Below are 18,246 nucleotides of genomic sequence, written 5' to 3'. Positions count from 1 at the left end.
TAACAGTTTGGGTCTAGAGTGTCTCCCCCTTTGAAGAGGGTGATGACCGCGTCAGCTTTCCAATCTTTAGGTAACTCAAACGACATGAAGGAGAGGTTGAACAGGCTTTGCAACAAGGGGTTGCAACAATTTCGGCAGATAATTTTAGAAAGAGAGTCCATATTGTCTAGCCCAGCTGATTTGTAGGGGTCCAAATTTTGCAGCACTTTCAGAACATCAGCTATCTCAATTTGGGTAAAAGATAAGGGGGGGGGCTTGGGCAAGTTGCTGCTGGGGGTGCAGAGCTGTTGGCTGGGGTAGGGGTAGCCAGGTGGAAAGCATGGCCAGCTGTAGAAAAATGCTTATTGAATTTCTCAATTATCATAGATTTATTGGTGGTGACAGTGTTTCCTAGCCTCAGTGTAGTGGGCTGCTGGGAGGAGGTGCTCTTATTCTCCATGGACTTTAGTGTCCTGAAACTTTTTGGAATTAGTGCTACAGGATGCAAATTTCTGTTTGAAAAAGCTAGGAAAGCAAAGGCTAACTGACTGTGTGTATTGGTTCCTGACTTCCCTGAAAAGTTACATATCGCGGGGGCTATTCGATGCTAATGCAGAACGCCACGGGATGTTTTTGTGCTGGTCAAGGGCAGTCAGGTCTGGAGGGAACCAAGGGCTATATCTGTTCTTAGTTCTACATTTTTTGAAAGGGGTATGCTTATTTAAGATGGTGAGGAAATTACTTTTAATGAAGGACCAGGCGTCGTCGCCCCAGACCAGGTCGATTAGAAAGGCCTGCTCGCTGAAGTGTTTTAGGCAGCATTTGACAGTAATGAGGGCTGGTCGTTTGACCGCGGACCCAATACGGACGCAGGCAATGAGGCAGTGATTGCTGAGATCCTGGTTGAAGACAGCAGAGGTGTATTTAGAGGAAAAGTTGGTCAGGATGATATCTATGAGGGTGCCCATGTTTACGGCTTTAGGGTTGTATCTGGTAGGTTCCTTGATAATTTGTGTGAGATTGAGGGCATCAAGCTTAGATTGTAGGACTGCCGGGGTGCTAAACATGTCCCAGTTTAGGTCACCTAACAGTACGAACTCTGAAGATAGATGGGGGGGCAATCAATTCACATATGGTGTCCAGGGCTGAGGGGGTCTATAACAAGCGGCAACAGTGAGAGACTTATTGGATTTTAAAAGTAGAAGCTTGAACTGTTTGGGCACAGACCTGGATAGTAAGACGGGACTCTGCAGGCTCTCTCTGCTGTAGATTGCAACTCCTCCCCCTTTGGCAGTTCTATCTTAACGGAAAATGTTGTAGATGGGGATGAAAATTTCTGAATTTTTGGTGGCCTTCCTAAGCCATGATTCAGACATGGCTAGGACATCAGGGTTGGCGGAGTATGCTAAAGCAGTGAATAAAACAAACTTAGGGAGGAGGCTTCTGATGTTAACATGCATGAAATCAAGGCTTTTACGGTTACAGAAGTCAACAAATGATAGCGCCTGGGGAATAGGTGTAGTACTGGGGGCTACAGGGCCTGGGTTAACATCACCAGAGAAACAGAGGAGGAGTAGGAAGGGTACGGCAAAGGCTATGAGAACTGGTCGTCTAGTGCATTGGGAACAGAGAATAAAAAGAGCAGATTTCTGGGCGTGGTAGAATAGATTCAGGGCATAATGTACAGACAAGGGTATGGTAGGATGTGAGTACAGTGGATCTAAACCTAGGCATTGAATGATGATGAGAGAGGTTGCATCTCTGGAGGCACCAGTTAAGCCAGGTGAGGTCTCTGCTTGAGTGGGGGGTGGGACAAAAGGCATGTTGAGTGGGACTGAGGGTTCTACAGTGAAGTAAAACAATAAGAACTTTCCGAAACAGCAGTAGACAAGGCATATTCACATTAGAGAGGGTCACAAAGCAGTCACAGGTGTTGATCGGGAGAGCTAAGACAATAACGGGTAAATGCGATGGATGGGCAGAGAGGGTCAGTCCGGTACACACAGGACCTGAGTTCAAGGCTGCGGCTGACAGATACACATTTATGTACCGTGTTAGTGAACAGTTCAGCAGGCATCAACTGTGTAGCCAGGGTCCAATGAGCAGCAATAGGTGAGTCAGGGAGCCTTTCGGTAGTCACAACTATTGTATTGTAGCCAAGAGTTAGCTGGCATACTTCGTCGGCTAGCCGGGAGATGGGCCTAGCTCGAGGCTAGCTCAAGGCTAACTGGTGCTTGCTTCGGGACAGAGGTGTCAGCCAACAATAGCCACTCGGTTGCAGCTAGCTAGCTGCGATGATCCGGTGTAATGGTCCAGAGCTTGCAGCAGGAACCCGGTGATGTGGTAGAGAAAAGCAGTCCGATATGCGCTGGGTTTATATAGCGCTTTGCAGACTGGCAGGTATTGACCTAGCTAAAGCTGGATGGTGTCCGAGCTCAAGGTCAAGACCGCTAGCAGTGGCTAACAATGAATACTAGCTAGTAGCCAGTGTCTATCCAATGAGGAATGGTAGGATGGTAGGAAAAATAAAGAAATAATAAATATTTTTCATAAATAGTTACAAAACCATTTCCCCAGGTTTATACCAGCAGACTTAGTAGCTTAGTTACAGGTTTACCGATAGAAATTATGCATTGATAACAGAACACTCACACACACACACACACACAATGTATTTGGCGCTGACAGTGAATAACTTGGGGCCTGCCTGCATCTAACGCAATAACAGACCTAAGCTATGAGAGGACATGGGACAGTGATGGCTTTGCCTCTGGGGTATAGGGCTGCCACTCATTAGGCACTGATCTCAAGGGGAGCACAGGTGACGGAGAATGAGATTCAGGGTGACAGCAGAGTGTGGCTCGCTCTACCCCCGTCTGGCTCGCTCTCCCCCCGTCTGGCTCGCTCTCCCCCCGTCTGGCTCGCTCTCCCCCCGTCTGGCTCGCTCTCCCCCCGTCTGGCTCGCTCTCCCCCCGTCTGGCTCGCTCTCCCCCCGTCTGGCTCGCTCTCCCCCCGTCTGGCTCGCTCTCCCCCCGTCTGGCTCGCTCTCCCCCCGTCTGGCTCGCTCTCCCCCCGTCTGGCTCGCACTCCCCCCGTCTGGCTCGCACTCCCCCCGTCTGGCTCGCTCTCCCCCCGTCTGGCTCGCTCTCCCCCCGTCTGGCTCGCTCTCCCCCCGTCTGGCTCGCTCTCCCCCCGTCTGGCTCGCTCTCCCCCCGTCTGGCTCGCTCTCCCCCCGTCTGGCTCGCTCTCCCCCCGTCTGGCTCGCTCTCCCCCCGTCTGGCTCGCTCTCCCCCCGTCTGGCTCGCTCTCCCCCCGTCTGGCTCGCTCTCCCCCCGTCTGGCTCGCTCTCCCCCCGTCTGGCTCGCTCTCCCCCCGTCTGGCTCGCTCTCCCCCCGTCTGGCTCGCTCTCCCCCCGTCTCGCTCGCTCTCCCCCGTCTCGCTCGCTCTCCCCCGTCTCGCTCGCTCTCCCCCGTCTCGCTCGCTCTCCCCCATCTCGCTCGCTCTCCCCGTCTCGCTCGCTCTCCCCGTCTCGCTCGCTCTCCCCGTCTCGCTCGCTCTCCCCGTCTCGCTCGCTCTCCCCCGTCTCGCTCGCTCTCCCCCATCTCTGGCTCGCGCTCAGCCTCTCTCCCCCGTCTAGCTCGCTCTCCCCCGTCTAGCTCGCTCTCCCCCGTCTAGCTCGCTCTCCCCCGTCTAGCTCGCTCTCCCCCGTCTAGCTCGCTCTCCCCCGTCTAGCTCGCTCTCCCCCGTCTCGCTCGCTCTCCCCCGTCTCGCTCGCTCTCCCCCGTCTCGCTCGCTCTCCCCCGTCTCGCTCGCTCTCCCCGTCTCGCTCGCTCTCCCCCGTCCCTGGCTCGCGCTCTCTCTCTCCCCCCCCCGTCTCGCTCGCTCGCTCTCTCTCTCTCCCCCCCCCGTCTCGCTCGCTGTCTCTCTCCCCCCCCCCGTCTCGCTCTCTCTCCCCCCCCGTCTCGCTCGCTCTCTCCCCCCCCCCGTCTCGCTCGCTCTCTCTCTCCCCCCCCCGTCTCGCTCTCTCTCCCCCCCCGTCTCGCTCGCTCTCTCTCTCCCCCCCGTCTCGCTCGCGCTCTCTCTCCCCCCCGTCTCGCTCGCGCTCTCTCTCCTCCCCGTCTCGCTCGCGCTCTCTCTCCTCCCCGTCTCGCTCGCGCTCTCTCTCCTCCCCGTCTCGCTCGCGCTCTCTCTCCTCCCCGTCTCGCTCGCGCTCTCTCTCCCCCCCCGTCTCGCTCGCGCTCTCTCTCCCCCCCCGTCTCGCTCGCGCTCTCTCTCCCCCCCCGTCTCGCTCGCGCTCTCTCTCCCCCCCCGTCTCGCTCGCGCTCTCTCTCCCCCCCCGTCTCGCTCGCGCTCTCTCTCCCCCCCCCCCGTCTCGCTCGCGCTCTCTCTCCCCCCCCCCCGTCTCGCTCGCGCTCTCTCTCCCCCCCCCCGTCTCGCTCGCGCTCTCTCTCCCCCCCGTCTCGCTCGCGCTCTCTCTCCCCCCCGTCTCGCTCGCGCTCTCTCTCCCCCCCCGTCTCGCTCGCGCTCTCTCTCCCCCCCCGTCTCGCTCGCGCTCTCTCTCCCCCCCCGTCTCGCTCGCGCTCTCTCTCCCCCCCCGTCTCGCTCGCGCTCTCTCTCCCCCCCCGTCTCGCTCGCGCTCTCTCTCCCCCCCCGTCTCGCTCGCGCTCTCTCTCCCCCCCCCGTCTCGCTCGCTCTCTCTCCCCCCCCGTCTCGCTCGCGCTCTCTCCCCCCCCCGTCTCGCTCGCGCTCTCTCCCCCCCCGTCTCGCTCGCGCTCCCTCCCCCCCGTCTCGCTCGCGCTCTCCCCCCCCCCCCGTCTCGCTCGCGCTCTCTCTCCCCCCCGTCTCGCTCGCGCTCTCTCTCCCCCCCGTCTCGCTCGCGCTCTCTCTCCCCCCCGTCTCGCTCGCGCTCTCTCTCCCCCCCGTCTCGCTCGCGCTCTCTCTCCCCCCGTCTCGCTCGCGCTCTCTCTCCCCCCCGTCTCGCTCGCGCTCTCTCCCCCCCCGTCTCGCTCGCGCTCTCTCCCCCCCCCCGTCTCGCTCGCGCTCTCTCCCCCCCCCCCCGTCTCGCTCGCGCTCTCTCCCCCCCGTCTCGCTCGCGCTCTCCCCCCCCCCGTCTCGCTCGCGCTCTCTCCCCCCCCCGTCTCGCTCGCGCTCTCTCCCCCCCGTCTCGCTCGCGCTCTCTCTCCCCACCGTCTCGCTCGCGCTCTTTCTCCCCACCGTCTCGCTCGCGCTCTTTCTCCCCCCCGTCTCGCTCGCGCTCTCTCTCCCCCCCCCGTCTCGCTCGCGCTCTCTCTCCCCCCCGTCTCGCTCGCGCTCTCTCTCCCCCCCGTCTCGCTCGCGCTCTCTCTCCCCCCCGTCTCGCTCGCGCTCTCTCTCCCCCCCGTCTCGCTCGCGCTCTCTCTCCCCCCCGTCTCGCTCGCGCTCTCTCTCCCCCCCGTCTCGTTCGCGCTCTCTCTCCCCCCCGTCTCGCTCGCGCTCTCTCCCCCCCGTCTCGCTCGCGCTCTCTCTCCCCCGTCTCGCTCGCTCTCTCTCTCCCCCGTCTCGCTCGCTCTCTCTCTCCCCCGTCTCGCTCGCGCTCTCTCTCCCCCTCGTCTCGCTCGCGCTCTCTCTCCCCCTCGTCTCGCTCGCGCTCTCTCTCCCCCGTCTCGCTCGCTCTCTCTCTCCCCCCCCGTCTCGCTCGCTCTCTCTCTCTCCCCCCCGTCTCGCTCGCTCTCTCTCTCCCCCCGTCTCGCTCGCTCTCTCTCTCCCCCCCGTCTCGCTCGCTCTCTCTCCCCCCCGTCTCGCTCGCTCTCTCTCCCCCCCGTCTCGCTCGCTCTCTCTCCCCCCCGTCTCGCTCGCTCTCTCTCCCCCCCGTCTCGCTCGCTCTCTCTCCCCCCCGTCTCGCTCGCTCTCTCTCCCCCCCGTCTCGCTCGCTCTCTCTCCCCCCGTCTCGCTCGCTCTCTCTCCCCCCCGTCTCGCTCGCTCTCTCTACCCCCCGTCTCGCTCGCTCTCTCTCCCCCCCGTCTCGCTCGCTCTCTCTCCCCCCCGTCTCGCTCGCTCTCTCTCCCCCCCGTCTCGCTCGCTCTCTCTCCCCCCCGTCTCGCTCGCTCTCTCTCCCCCCCGTCTCGCTCGCTCTCTCTCTCCCCCCCGTCTCGCTCGCTCTCTCTCTCCCCCCGTCTCGCTCGCGCTCTCTCTCCCCCCCGTCTCGCTCGCGCTCTCTCTCCCCCCCGTCTCGCTCGCGCTCTCTCTCCCCCCCGTCTCGCTCGCGCTCTCTCTCCCCCCCGTCTCGCTCGCGCTCTCTCTCCCCCCGTCTCGCTCGCGCTCTCTCTCCCCCCCGTCTCGCTCGCGCTCTCTCTCCCCCCCGTCTCGCTCGCGCTCTCTCTCCCCCCCGTCTCGCTCGCGCTCTCTCTCCCCCCCGTCTCGCTCGCGCTCTCTCTCCCCCCGTCTCGCTCGCGCTCTCTCTCCCCCCGTCTCGCTCGCGCTCTCTCTCCCCCCGTCTCGCTCGCGCTCTCTCTCCCCCCCGTCTCGCTCGCGCGCTCTCTCCCCCCCCGTCTCGCTCGCGCTCTCTCTCCCCCCCCGTCTCGCTCGCGCTCTCTCTCCCCCCCCGTCTCGCTCGCGCTCTCTCCCCCCGTCTCGCTCGCGCTCTCTCTCCCCCCCGTCTCGCTCGCGCTCTCTCTCCCCCCCGTCTCGCTCGCGCTCTCTCTCCCCCCCGTCTCGCTCGCGCTCTCTCTCCCCCCCGTCTCGCTCGCGCTCTCTCTCCCCCCCGTCTCGCTCGCGCTCTCTCTCCCCCCCGTCTCGCTCGCGCTCTCTCTCCCCCCCCGTCTCGCTCGCGCGCTCTCTCCCCCCCCGTCTCGCTCGCGCTCTCTCTCCCCCCCCGTCTCGCTCGCGCTCTCTCTCCCCCCCCGTCTCGCTCGCGCTCTCTCTCCCCCCCCGTCTCGCTCGCGCTCTCTCTCCCCCCCCGTCTCGCTCGCGCTCTCTCCCCCCGTCTCGCTCGCGCTCTCTCCCCCCGTCTCGCTCGCGCTCTCTCTCCCCCCCGTCTCGCTCGCGCTCTCTCTCCCCCCCGTCTCGTTCGCGCTCTCTCTCCCCCCCGTCTCGCTCGCGCTCTCTCTCTCCCCCGTCTCGCTCGCTCTCTCTCTCCCCCGTCTCGCTCGCTCTCTCTCTCCCCCGTCTCGCTCGCGCTCTCTCTCCCCCTCGTCTCGCTCGCGCTCTCTCTCCCCCGTCTCGCTCGCTCTCTCTCTCCCCCCCCGTCTCGCTCGCTCTCTCTCTCTCCCCCCCGTCTCGCTCGCTCTCTCTCTCCCCCCGTCTCGCTCGCTCTCTCTCTCCCCCCCGTCTCGCTCGCTCTCTCTCCCCCCCGTCTCGCTCGCTCTCTCTCCCCCCCGTCTCGCTCGCTCTCTCTCCCCCCCGTCTCGCTCGCTCTCTCTCCCCCCCGTCTCGCTCGCTCTCTCTCCCCCCCGTCTCGCTCGCTCTCTCTCCCCCCCGTCTCGCTCGCTCTCTCTCCCCCCCGTCTCGCTCGCTCTCTCTACCCCCCGTCTCGCTCGCTCTCCCCCCCGTCTCGCTCGCTCTCTCTCCCCCCCGTCTCGCTCGCTCTCTCTCCCCCCCGTCTCGCTCGCTCTCTCTCTCCCCCCCGTCTCGCTCGCTCTCTCTCTCCCCCCCGTCTCGCTCGCTCTCTCTCTCCCCCCGTCTCGCTCGCTCTCTCTCTCCCCCCGTCTCGCTCGCGCTCTCTCTCCCCCCCGTCTCGCTCGCGCTCTCTCTCCCCCCGTCTCGCTCGCGCTCTCTCTCCCCCCCGTCTCGCTCGCGCTCTCTCTCCCCCCCGTCTCGCTCGCGCTCTCTCTCCCCCCCGTCTCGCTCGCGCTCTCTCTCCCCCCCGTCTCGCTCGCGCTCTCTCTCCCCCCCGTCTCGCTCGCGCTCTCTCTCCCCCCCGTCTCGCTCGCGCTCTCTCTCCCCCCCGTCTCGCTCGCGCTCTCTCTCCCCCCCGTCTCGCTCGCGCTCTCTCTCCCCCCCGTCTCGCTCGCGCTCTCTCTCCCCCCCGTCTCGCTCGCGCTCTCTCTCCCCCCCGTCTCGCTCGCGCTCTCTCTCCCCCCCGTCTCGCTCGCGCTCTCTCTCCCCCCCGTCTCGCTCGCGCTCTCTCTCCCCCCCGTCTCGCTCGCGCGCTCTCTCCCCCCCCGTCTCGCTCGCGCTCTCTCTCCCCCCCCGTCTCGCTCGCGCTCTCTCTCCCCCCCCGTCTCGCTCGCGCTCTCTCTCCCCCCCCGTCTCGCTCGCGCTCTCTCTCCCCCCCCGTCTCGCTCGCTCTCTCTCCCCCCCCGTCTCGCTCGCGCTCTCCCCCCCCGTCTCGCTCGCGCTCTCTCCCCCCGTCTCGCTCGCGCTCTCTCCCCCCGTCTCGCTCGCGCTCTCTCCCCCCGTCTCGCTCGCGCTCTCTCCCCCCCGTCTCGCTCGCGCTCTCTCTCCCCCCCGTCTCGCTCGCGCTCTCTCTCCCCCCGTCTCGCTCGCGCTCTCTCTCCCCCCGTCTCGCTCGCGCTCTCTCTCCCCCCCGTCTCGCTCGCGCTCTCTCTCCCCCCGTCTCGCTCGCGCTCTCTCTCCCCCCCCGTCTCGCTCGCGCTCTCTCTCCCCCCCCCCGTCTCGCTCGCGCTGTCTCTCCCCCCCCCCGTCTCGCTCGCGCTCTCTCTCCCACCCCCGTCTCGCTCGCGCTCTCTCTCCCACCCCCGTCTCGCTCGCGCTCTCTCCCCCCACCCCCGTCTCGCTCGCGCTCTCTCCCCCCCCCCCGTCTCGCTCGCGCTCTCTCCCCCCCGTCTCGCTCGCGCTCTCTCCCCCCCGTCTCGCTCGCGCTCTCTCCCCCCCCCCGTCTCGCTCGCGCTCTCCCCCCCCCCCCCGTCTCGCTCGCGCTCTCTCCCCCCCCCCGTCTAGCTCGCGCTCTCTCCCCCCCGTCTCGCTCGCGCTCTCTCTCCCCACCGTCTCGCTCGCGCTCTTTCTCCCCACCGTCTCGCTCGCGCTCTTTCTCCCCCCCGTCTCGCTCGCGCTCTCTCTCCCCCCCCCGTCTCGCTCGCGCTCTCTCTCCCCCCCCCCGTCTCGCTCGCGCTCTCTCTCCCCCCCGTCTCGCTCGCGCTCTCTCTCCCCCCCGTCTCGCTCGCGCTCTCTCTCCCCCCCGTCTCGCTCGCGCTCTCTCTCCCCCCCGTCTCGCTCGCGCTCTCTCTCCCCCTCGTCTCGCTCGCGCTCTCTCTCCCCCCCGTCTCGTTCGCGCTCTCTCTCCCCCCGTCTCGCTCGCGCTCTCTCTCTCCCCGTCTCGCTCGCTCTCTCTCTCCCCCGTCTCGCTCGCTCTCTCTCTCCCCCGTCTCGCTCTCTCTCTCCCCCGTCTCGCTCGCGCTCTCTCTCCCCCTCGTCTCGCTCGCGCTCTCTCTCCCCCGTCTCGCTCGCTCTCTCTCTTCCCCCCCGTCTCGCTCGCTCTCTCTCTCTCCCCCCCGTCTCGCTCGCTCTCTCTCTCCCCCCGTCTCGCTCGCTCTCTCTCTCCCCCCCGTCTCGCTCGCTCTCTCTCCCCCCCGTCTCGCTCGCTCTCTCTCCCCCCCGTCTCGCTCGCTCTCTCTCCCCCCCGTCTCGCTCGCTCTCTCTCCCCCCCGTCTCGCTCGCTCTCTCTACCCCCCGTCTCGCTCGCTCTCTCTCCCCCCCGTCTCGCTCGCTCTCTCTCCCCCCCGTCTCGCTCGCTCTCTCTCCCCCCCGTCTCGCTCGCTCTCTCTCCCCCCCGTCTCGCTCGCTCTCTCTCTCCCCCCCGTCTCGCTCGCTCTCTCTCTCCCCCCCGTCTCGCTCGCTCTCTCTCTCCCCCCGTCTCGCTCGCGCTCTCTCTCCCCCCCGTCTCGCTCGCGCTCTCTCTCCCCCCCGTCTCGCTCGCGCTCTCTCTCCCCCCCGTCTCGCTCGCGCTCTCTCTCCCCCCCGTCTCGCTCGCGCTCTCTCTCCCCCCCGTCTCGCTCGCGCTCTCTCTCCCCCCCGTCTCGCTCGCGCTCTCTCTCCCCCCCGTCTCGCTCGCGCTCTCTCTCCCCCCCGTCTCGCTCGCGCTCTCTCTCCCCCCCGTCTCGCTCGCGCTCTCTCTCCCCCCCGTCTCGCTCGCGCTCTCTCTCCCCCCCGTCTCGCTCGCGCTCTCTCTCCCCCCCGTCTCGCTCGCGCTCTCTCTCCCCCCGTCTCGCTCGCGCTCTCCCCCCCCGTCTCGCTCGCGCTCTCTCTCCCCCCCGTCTCGCTCGCGCTCTCTCTCCCCCCCGTCTCGCTCGCGCTCTCTCTCCCCCCCGTCTCGCTCGCGCGCTCTCTCCCCCCCCGTCTCGCTCGCGCTCTCTCTCCCCCCCCGTCTCGCTCGCGCTCTCTCTCCCCCCCCGTCTCGCTCGCGCTCTCCCCCCCCCGTCTCGCTCGCGCTCTCTCCCCCCGTCTCGCTCGCGCTCTCTCCCCCCGTCTCGCTCGCGCTCTCTCCCCCCGTCTCGCTCGCGCTCTCTCTCCCCCCCGTCTCGCTCGCGCTCTCTCTCCCCCCCGTCTCGCTCGCGCTCTCTCTCCCCCCCGTCTCGCTCGCGCTCTCTCTCCCCCCCGTCTCGCTCGCGCTCTCTCTCCCCCCCGTCTCGCTCGCGCTCTCTCTCCCCCCCGTCTCGCTCGCGCTCTCTCTCCCCCCCGTCTCGCTCGCGCTCTCTCTCCCCCCCGTCTCGCTCGCGCTCTCTCTCCCCCCCGTCTCGCTCGCGCTCTCTCTCCCCCCGTCTCGCTCGCGCTCTCTCTCCCCCCCGTCTCGCTCGCGCTCTCTCTCTCCCCCGTCTCGCTCGCTCTCTCTCTCCCCCGTCTCGCTCGCTCTCTCTCTCCCCCCGTCTCGCTCGCTCTCTCTCTCCCCCCGTCTCGCTCGCTCGCTCTCTCTCCCCCCCGTCTCGCTCGCTCGCTCTCTCTCTCCCCCCCGTCTCGCTCGCTCTCTCTCTCCCCCCGTCTCGCTCGCTCTCTCTCTCCCCCCCGTCTCGCTCGCTCTCTCTCTCCCCCCCGTCTCGCTCGCTCTCTCTCTCCCCCCCGTCTCGCTCGCTCTCTCTCTCCCCCCCGTCTCGCTCGCTCTCTCTCTCCCCCCCCGTCTCGCTCGCTCTCTCTCTCCCCCCCGTCTCGCTCGCTCTCTCTCTCCCCCCCGTCTCGCTCGCTCTCTCTCTCCCCCCCGTCTCGCTCGCTCTCTCTCTCCCCCCCGTCTCGCTCGCTCTCTCTCTCCCCCCCGTCTCGCTCGCTCTCTCTCTCCCCCCCGTCTCGCTCGCTCTCTCTCTCCCCCCCGTCTCGCTCGCTCTCTCTCTCTCCCCCCCGTCTCGCTCGCTCTCTCTCTCTCCCCCCCGTCTCGCTCGCTCTCTCTCCCCCCCGTCTCGCTCGCTCTCTCTCTCCCCCCCGTCTCGCTCGCTCTCTCTCTCCCCCCCGTCTCGCTCGCTCTCTCTCTCCCCCCCGTCTCGCTCGCTCTCTCTCTTCCCCCCCGTCTGGCTCGCTCTCTCTCTTCCCCCCCGTCTTGCTCGCTCTCTCTCTCCCCCTCTCTCTCCCCCCCGTCTCGCTCGCTCTCTCTCTCCCCCCGTCTCGCTCGCTCTCTCTCCCCCCGTCTCGCTCGCTCTCTCTCTCCCCCCGTCTCGCTCGCTCTCTCTCCCCCCGTCTCGCTCGCTCTCTCTCCCCCCCGTCTCGCTCGCTCTCTCTCTCCCCCCGTCTCGCTCGCTCTCTCTCTCCCCCCGTCTCGCTCGCTCTCTCTCTCCCCCCGTCTCGCTCGCTCTCTCTCTCCCCCCGTCTCGCTCGCTCTCTCTCTCCCCCCGTCTCGCTCGCTCTCTCTCTCCCCCCCGTCTCGCTCGCTCTCTCTCTCCCCCCCGTCTCGCTCGCTCTCTCTCTCCCCCCCGCCTCGCTCGCTCTCTCTCTCTCCCCCCCGTCTCGCTCGCTCTCTCTCTCCCCCCCGTCTCGCTCGCTCTCTCTCTCCCCCCGTCTCGCTCGCTCTCTCTCTCCCCCCCGTCTCGCTCGCTCTCTCTCTCCCCCCGTCTCGCTCGCTCTCTCTCTCCCCCCCGTCTCGCTCGCTCTCTCTCTCCCCCCCGTCTCGCTCGCTCTCTCTCTCCCCCCCGTCTCGCTCGCTCTCTCTCCCCCCCCCGTCTCGCTCGCTCTCTCTCCCCCCCCCGTCTCGCTCGCGCTCTCTCTCCCCCCCCCGTCTCGCTCGCGCTCTCTCTCCCCCCCCGTCTCGCTCGCGCTCTCTCTCCCCCCCCGTCTCGCTCGCGCTCTCTCTCCCCCCCGTCTCGCTCGCGCTCTCTCTCCCCCCCCGTCTCGCTCGCGCTCTCTCTCCCCCCCGTCTCGCTCGCGCTCTCTCTCCCCCCCGTCTCGCTCGCGCTCTCTCTCCCCCCCCGTCTCGCTCGCGCTCTCTCTCCCCCCCCCGTCTCGCTCGCGCTCTCTCTCCCCCCCCCGTCTCGCTCGCGCTCTCTCTCCCCCCCCCGTCTCGCTCGCGCTCTCTCTCCCCCCCCGTCTCGCTCGCGCTCTCTCTCCCCCCCCCCGTCTCGCTCGCGCTCTCTCTCCCCCCCCCCGTCTCGCTCGCGCTCTCTCTCCCCCCCCCCGTCTCGCTCGCGCTCTCTCTCCCCCCCCCCGTCTCGCTCGCGCTCTCTCTCCCCCCCCCCGTCTCGCTCGCGCTCTCTCTCCCCCCCCCCGTCTCGCTCGCGCTCTCTCTCTCCCCCCCGTCTCGCTCGCGCTCTCTCTCCCCCCCCGTCTCGCTCGCGCTCTCTCTCCCCCCCCGTCTCGCTCGCGCTCTCTCTCCCCCCCCCGTCTCGCTCGCGCTCTCTCTCCCCCCCCCCGTCTCGCTCGCGCTCTCTCTCCCCCCCCCGTCTCGCTCGCGCTCTCTCTCCCCCCCGTCTCGCTCGCGCTCTCTCCCCCCCCGTCTCGCTCGCGCTCTCCCTCTCCCGCCCCGCCCGCTCTCTCTCTCCCCCCCGTCTCGCTCGCTCTCTCTCTCCCCCGTCTCGCTCGCTCTCTCTCTCCCCCGTCTCGATCGCTCTCTCTCTCCCCCGTCTCGATCGCTCTCTCTCTCCCCCGTCTCGCTCGCTCTCTCTCTCCCCCCCGTCTCGCTCGCTCTCTCTCTCCCCCCCGTCTCGCTCGCTCTCTCTCTCCCCCCGTCTCGCTCGCTCTCTCTCTCCCCCGTCTCGCTCGCGCTCTCTCTCCCCCCCCCGTCTCGCTCGCGCTCTCTCTCCCCCCCCGTCTCGCTCGCGCTCTCTCTCCCCCCCCGTCTCGCTCGCTCTCTCTCTCCCCCCGTCTCGCTCGCTCTCTCTCTCCCCCCGTCTCGCTCGCTCTCTCTCTCCCCCCGTCTCGCTCGCTCTCTCTCTCCCCCCGTCTCGCTCGCTCTCTCTCCCCCCCGTCTCGCTCGCTCTCTCTCTCCCCCGTCTCGCTCGCTCTCTCTCTCCCACCCGTCTCGCTCGCTCTCTCTCTCCCACCCGTCTCGCTCGCTCTCTCTCTCCCCCCGTCTCGCTCGCTCTCTCTCTCCCCCCCGTCTCGCTCGCTCTCTCTCTCCCCCCCGTCTCGCTCGCTCGCTCTCTCTCTCCCCCCCGTCTCGCTCGCTCTCTCTCTCCCCCCCGTCTCGCTCGCTCTCTCACCCCCCCGTCTCGCTCGCTCTCTCTCACCCCCCCGTCTCGCTCGCTCTCTCTCACCCCCCCGTCTCGCTCGCTCTCTCTCACCCCCCCGTCTCGCTCGCTCTCTCTCACCCCCCCGTCTCGCTCGCTCTCTCTCACCCCCCCGTCTCGCTCGCTCTCTCTCACCCCCCCGTCTCGCTCGCTCTCTCTCACCCCCCCGTCTCGCTCGCTCTCTCTCTCCCCCGTCTCGCTCGCTCTCTCTCTCCCCCGTCTCGCTCGCTCGCTCTCTCTCTCCCCCCCGTCTCGCTCGCTCTCTCTCCCCCCCGTCTCGCTCGCTCTCTCTCCCCCCCGTCTCGCTCGCTCTCTCTCCCCCCCGTCTCGCTCGCTCTCTCTCCCCCCCGTCTCGCTCGCTCTCTCTCTCCCCCCCGTCTCGCTCGCTCTCTCTCTCCCCCCGTCTCGCTCGCTCTCTCTCTCCCCCCCGTCTCGCTCTCTCTCTCCCCCCCGTCTCGCTCTCTCTCTCCCCCCGTCTCGCTCGCTCGCTCTCTCCCCCCCGTCTCGCTCGCTCGCTCTCTCCCCCCCGTCTCGCTCGCTCTCTCTCTCTCTCCCCCCCCGTCTCGCTCGCTCTCTCTCTCTCTCCCCCCCCGTCTCGCTCGCTCTCTCTCTCCCCCCCCCCGTCTCGCTCGCTCGCTCTCTCTCTCCCCCCCCGTCTGGCTCGCTCGCTCTCTCTCTCCCCCCCCCCGTCTGGCTCGCTCGCTCTCTCTCTCCCCCCACCCGTCTGGCTCGCTCGCTCTCTCTCTCCCCCCCGTCTGGCTCGCTCTCTCTCTCTCCCCCCCGTCTGGCTCGCTCTCTCTCTCTCCCCCCCGTCTGGCTCGCTCTCTCTCTCTCCCCCCCGTCTGGCTCGCTCTCTCTCTCCCCCCCGTCTCGCTCGCTCTTTCAATTCAATTGACTTTATTGACATGGCAAGTTCATTATTACTTACATTGTCAAAGTTACAAAAAAAATATATATAAAATTATATATTTATACAGTGAGGCAAAAAAGTATTTAGTCAGCCACCAATTGTGCAAGTTCTCCCACTTAAAAAGATGAGAGACCTGTAATTTTCAGCATAAGTACACTTCAACTATGACAGACCAAATGAGAAAAAAAATCCAGAAAATCACATTGTAGGATTTTTATTGAATTTATTTGCAAATTATTTTTAAGTGGGAGAACTTGCACAATTGGTGGCTGACTAAATACTTTTTTACCCCACTGTATATAAATAAATGGTGGGACCAACAGCAATAATAATAGTAGTAGTGGACATGGGATTACCATTAACAACAACTACACTAACAATATTAATCAGAACAACAATACATTAAAGCAATAGTAGTAGACCAGTGTCAACATGACTGAGAAGACACATGGTATGAAAGACAAAACAAAATAAAATGGGAAATAATATTGACATTACATTGCACTTTTCACTGGCTGTCCCTCAGGTTGTGGCAGGAGGATACATATTTGGCTGCCAAAACTGCACATTTTGGCTTTGCACCCAATGAATATTAGATTTTTTCTTCATCTTTTATAGTTTCATATTCTTTGTATTGAAATATAATTTTTGGAAATAAATATTCTCTTAGGTCTGAATATTTGTCACAGTGTAATAGGAAATGCAGCTCTGTCTCTACCTCTCCCCTGGAGCAGAGTGAGCACAGCCTGTCCTTACTGGACAGCCAGGTTTGTCTGTGACGACCCGTCTCTATAGCCAGACTGTGCTCACTGAGTCTGTACCTAGTCAATGTTTTCCTCAGTTTTCTATCAGTCACAGTGGTCAGATAGTCTGCCACCAACTACTGTCTGTTTAGAGCCAAATAGCATTGAAGTTTACTTTGTTTTTTTGTGGTGTCTTTCCAATAGGTGATATATTTCTATTTTTGTTTTGTGATGATTTGGGCCAGATTTTCTGAGTGCTGTCCTGAGGCTCTATGGGGTTGGTTTGGGTTGGTGAACTGAGCCTCAGAACCAGCTGGCTGAGGGGACTCTTCTCTTGTTTCATCTCTTGACAATGTAGAGCTGTGTGATGGAATGTTTTGGTCGCTTGTTTTTAGATGGTTTTCAAATTTGATGGTTATTTTTTCATTTCGAATGAGGAGGGGGTATTCTGCTCTACATGCGTTCTTTTGAGTTTTTCTTTGCACTTGCAATACAGTCTTGCAAAAATCTGCATGCAGTATTTCAATTGGATGTTTGTCCCATTTGGTAAATTCATTATTAGAGATTGGACCCCATACTTCACTGCCATATAGAGCAATTGGTTCTATAACCGATTGGAAAATTGAGCCAGATTCTAATTGGAATTTCGATTTTAATGTTTCTTTTAATGGCATAGAATGCTCTTCTTTCTTTGTCTCTCAGCTCATTCACAAGCATGTGAAAGCTACCTGAGTTGCTGATATTTAATCCTAGATATGGTGTGTTCTAATAGAACTGTGTCCAAATAGAATTTATATTTGTCATCCTGATTTCCAGACCTTTTTTGGAATATCATTATATTTGTTTTTTTTTAGGTTAAAGGTCAGAGCCCAGGTCTGACAGAACCTGTGAAGACGATCTAGGTGCTGCTGTAACCCCTCTTTTAGTGGGAGACCGCAGCACCAGGTCATCTGCGTACAGCAGACACTTGATTTCAATGTTGTGTAGGGTGATACCAGGTGCTTCCGATTCTTCTAATGTTTTTGCCAATTCATTAATGTAGATGTTAAATAGTGTTGGACTTATTGGGCAGCCCTGTTTCACTTCATGTCCCTGAGAGAAGAATGATGTTTGCTTGTTGCCAATTTTAACCACACATTTGTTTTTAGTGTACATTGATTTAATAACATACGTTTTCCCTCCAATACCACTTTCTATTAGTTTATAAAAAAAGACCTTCGTGCCAAATTGAACCAAATGCTTTTTTGATATCTAGAAAACATGAGTAGATTTTGCCTTTGTTTTGGTTGACTTGTTTGTCAATTAGTGTGGAGGGTGTAAATGTGGTCTGTTGTATGATCATTTTTTAGAAATCCAATCTGGCTTCTGCTCAGAACGTTGTGTTCATCAAGGAAATGATGTAGTCTGCTATTTATAACACAGCACAGAATTTTCCCCTAGTTGCTGTTAAAACAAATTCCTCTAATTATTTGGGTCAAATTTGTCTCCATTTTTATAGATTGGTGTGATCAATCTCCAAATATCGGGGGAAATACCTGCAGTGAGGGTAATGTTGAAGAGTTTGAGTATAGCCAATTTGAATTTAAAATACCATCAGCACCACAGGCCTTTTTGGGTTTGAGAGTGCATTGTTTTTCCAATAATTCTTCTGTTATTGGGGTATCCACAGGATTCTGATAGACTTTGACTGCTGATTCAAGCATTTTTCTTGAATATCTTTTTGTTCTGGGCTCTTTCCTATATTGCTGTAGAGGTTTGCAAAGTGATTTCTCCACATATCCCCATTTTGGATTGTCAATTCCTCCTGATGAAGTTTGTTTTAATTTATTCCAATTCTCCTAGAAATGGTTTGATTATATGGATTCCTCAATTACATCCAGCTGTTTTCTAATGTGCTGTTCTTTTTTGTTCTCAGGGTGTGTTTGTATTGCTTCAGTGTTTCCCCATATTGAAGGCGTACATTTTTGTTGTCTGGTTCTCTGTGTTTCTGAATAGATGCATTTCTCAATTACTTAGATTTTTGCAATCATTATCAAACCATTTTTCATTATCTGTTATTTCTGGTTTGCTCTTATGCTTCTTTAGATTAGCCAAGGAGGCTAATTTGTCAAATATAAAGTTTATGTTCCAAACTGCCAAATGTACACCTTCGTTGCTGTAGAAGGATGTTAAGGGTAAAAAGTTGTCCAGGAGAGATTGTATTTTTTGGCTACTAATTGCTTTTTGGTAGATGTCTGTACTGTTTGCACTCCATCTATAGGCCTGTTTTAGTACCATGTCATTTATTGGGCTGTGATGCTTCATGGTTGGGTTCCGCTCTTCTCAGATACACTGATTTCACTGTGGTCTGAGAGAGGTGTTAGTGGGCTGACTGTGAAGGCTCTGAGAGACTCTGGGTTTAGGTCAGTGAGGAAGTAGTCTACAGTGCTGCTGCCAAGGGATGAGCTGTAGGTGTACCTACCAAAAGAGTCCCCTCTCAGCCTACCATTGACTATGTACAGACCCAGTGTTCGACAGAGCTTCCTGTACTCCATTTTTGCTTTTCACTTTGTCATAGTTGTTTCTGTGGGGGTATTTGGGGAGGGAAAGGTTGTTGCTTCCTGGTAGGTGTTTATCTCCATGACTGATAAGTGTCTTGTTCTTCTGCTGTTCTAGTTTTTATCTGTCAAGATAGCCTCCTTGTTGATTTTTAACGAGATTAAGAATTATCCTGTTTTGATCAATTCGATTGATTTAATTAGTTCAGATTTATACCATATTAGCCTTCCCCCCGAGTCTCTGCCCTGTCCTGAGTCTCTGCCCTTTTGTAGAGGTCTGCGAAAAGGGTTTCTGGCTTCCCCTTTAGTAGTTTCTGTTTAAAAGCTTTCCTCAATGTGTCATTTTTGGCCTCTTTAGGGTAGAGAATGGATTCAGCGCTGAGGGGGAGTGGGCACATGGTGCCTGTGGGCTCTGCTACTGCTGCTCTGTCCTGCTGCTCCGTTGCCATAGCAATCAGTTTGTCTGTCTGCTGCTGTTGCTAGCTAGTGCTAATTTAGCT

General features: G+C 61.5%; 1 protein-coding gene across 1 annotated transcript in view; it reads left to right on the top strand.

Moving 5' to 3' along the window:
- The window catches only part of LOC110491863 (phosphatidylinositol 3,4,5-trisphosphate-dependent Rac exchanger 1 protein), a 158,664-nt gene that overhangs the window by 70,081 nt on the left and 70,337 nt on the right, over positions 1 to 18,246 (top strand). The window lies entirely within an intron of this gene.

This window comes from Oncorhynchus mykiss, chromosome 16, assembly GCF_057628025.1.
Source record: "Oncorhynchus mykiss isolate SJ-2025 chromosome 16, ASM5762802v1, whole genome shotgun sequence".
Classification (NCBI taxonomy): domain Eukaryota; kingdom Metazoa; phylum Chordata; class Actinopteri; order Salmoniformes; family Salmonidae; genus Oncorhynchus; species Oncorhynchus mykiss.
The sequence above is the reverse complement of the archived record's forward strand: the minus strand, read 5'-3'. Positions and strand labels throughout refer to the sequence as shown.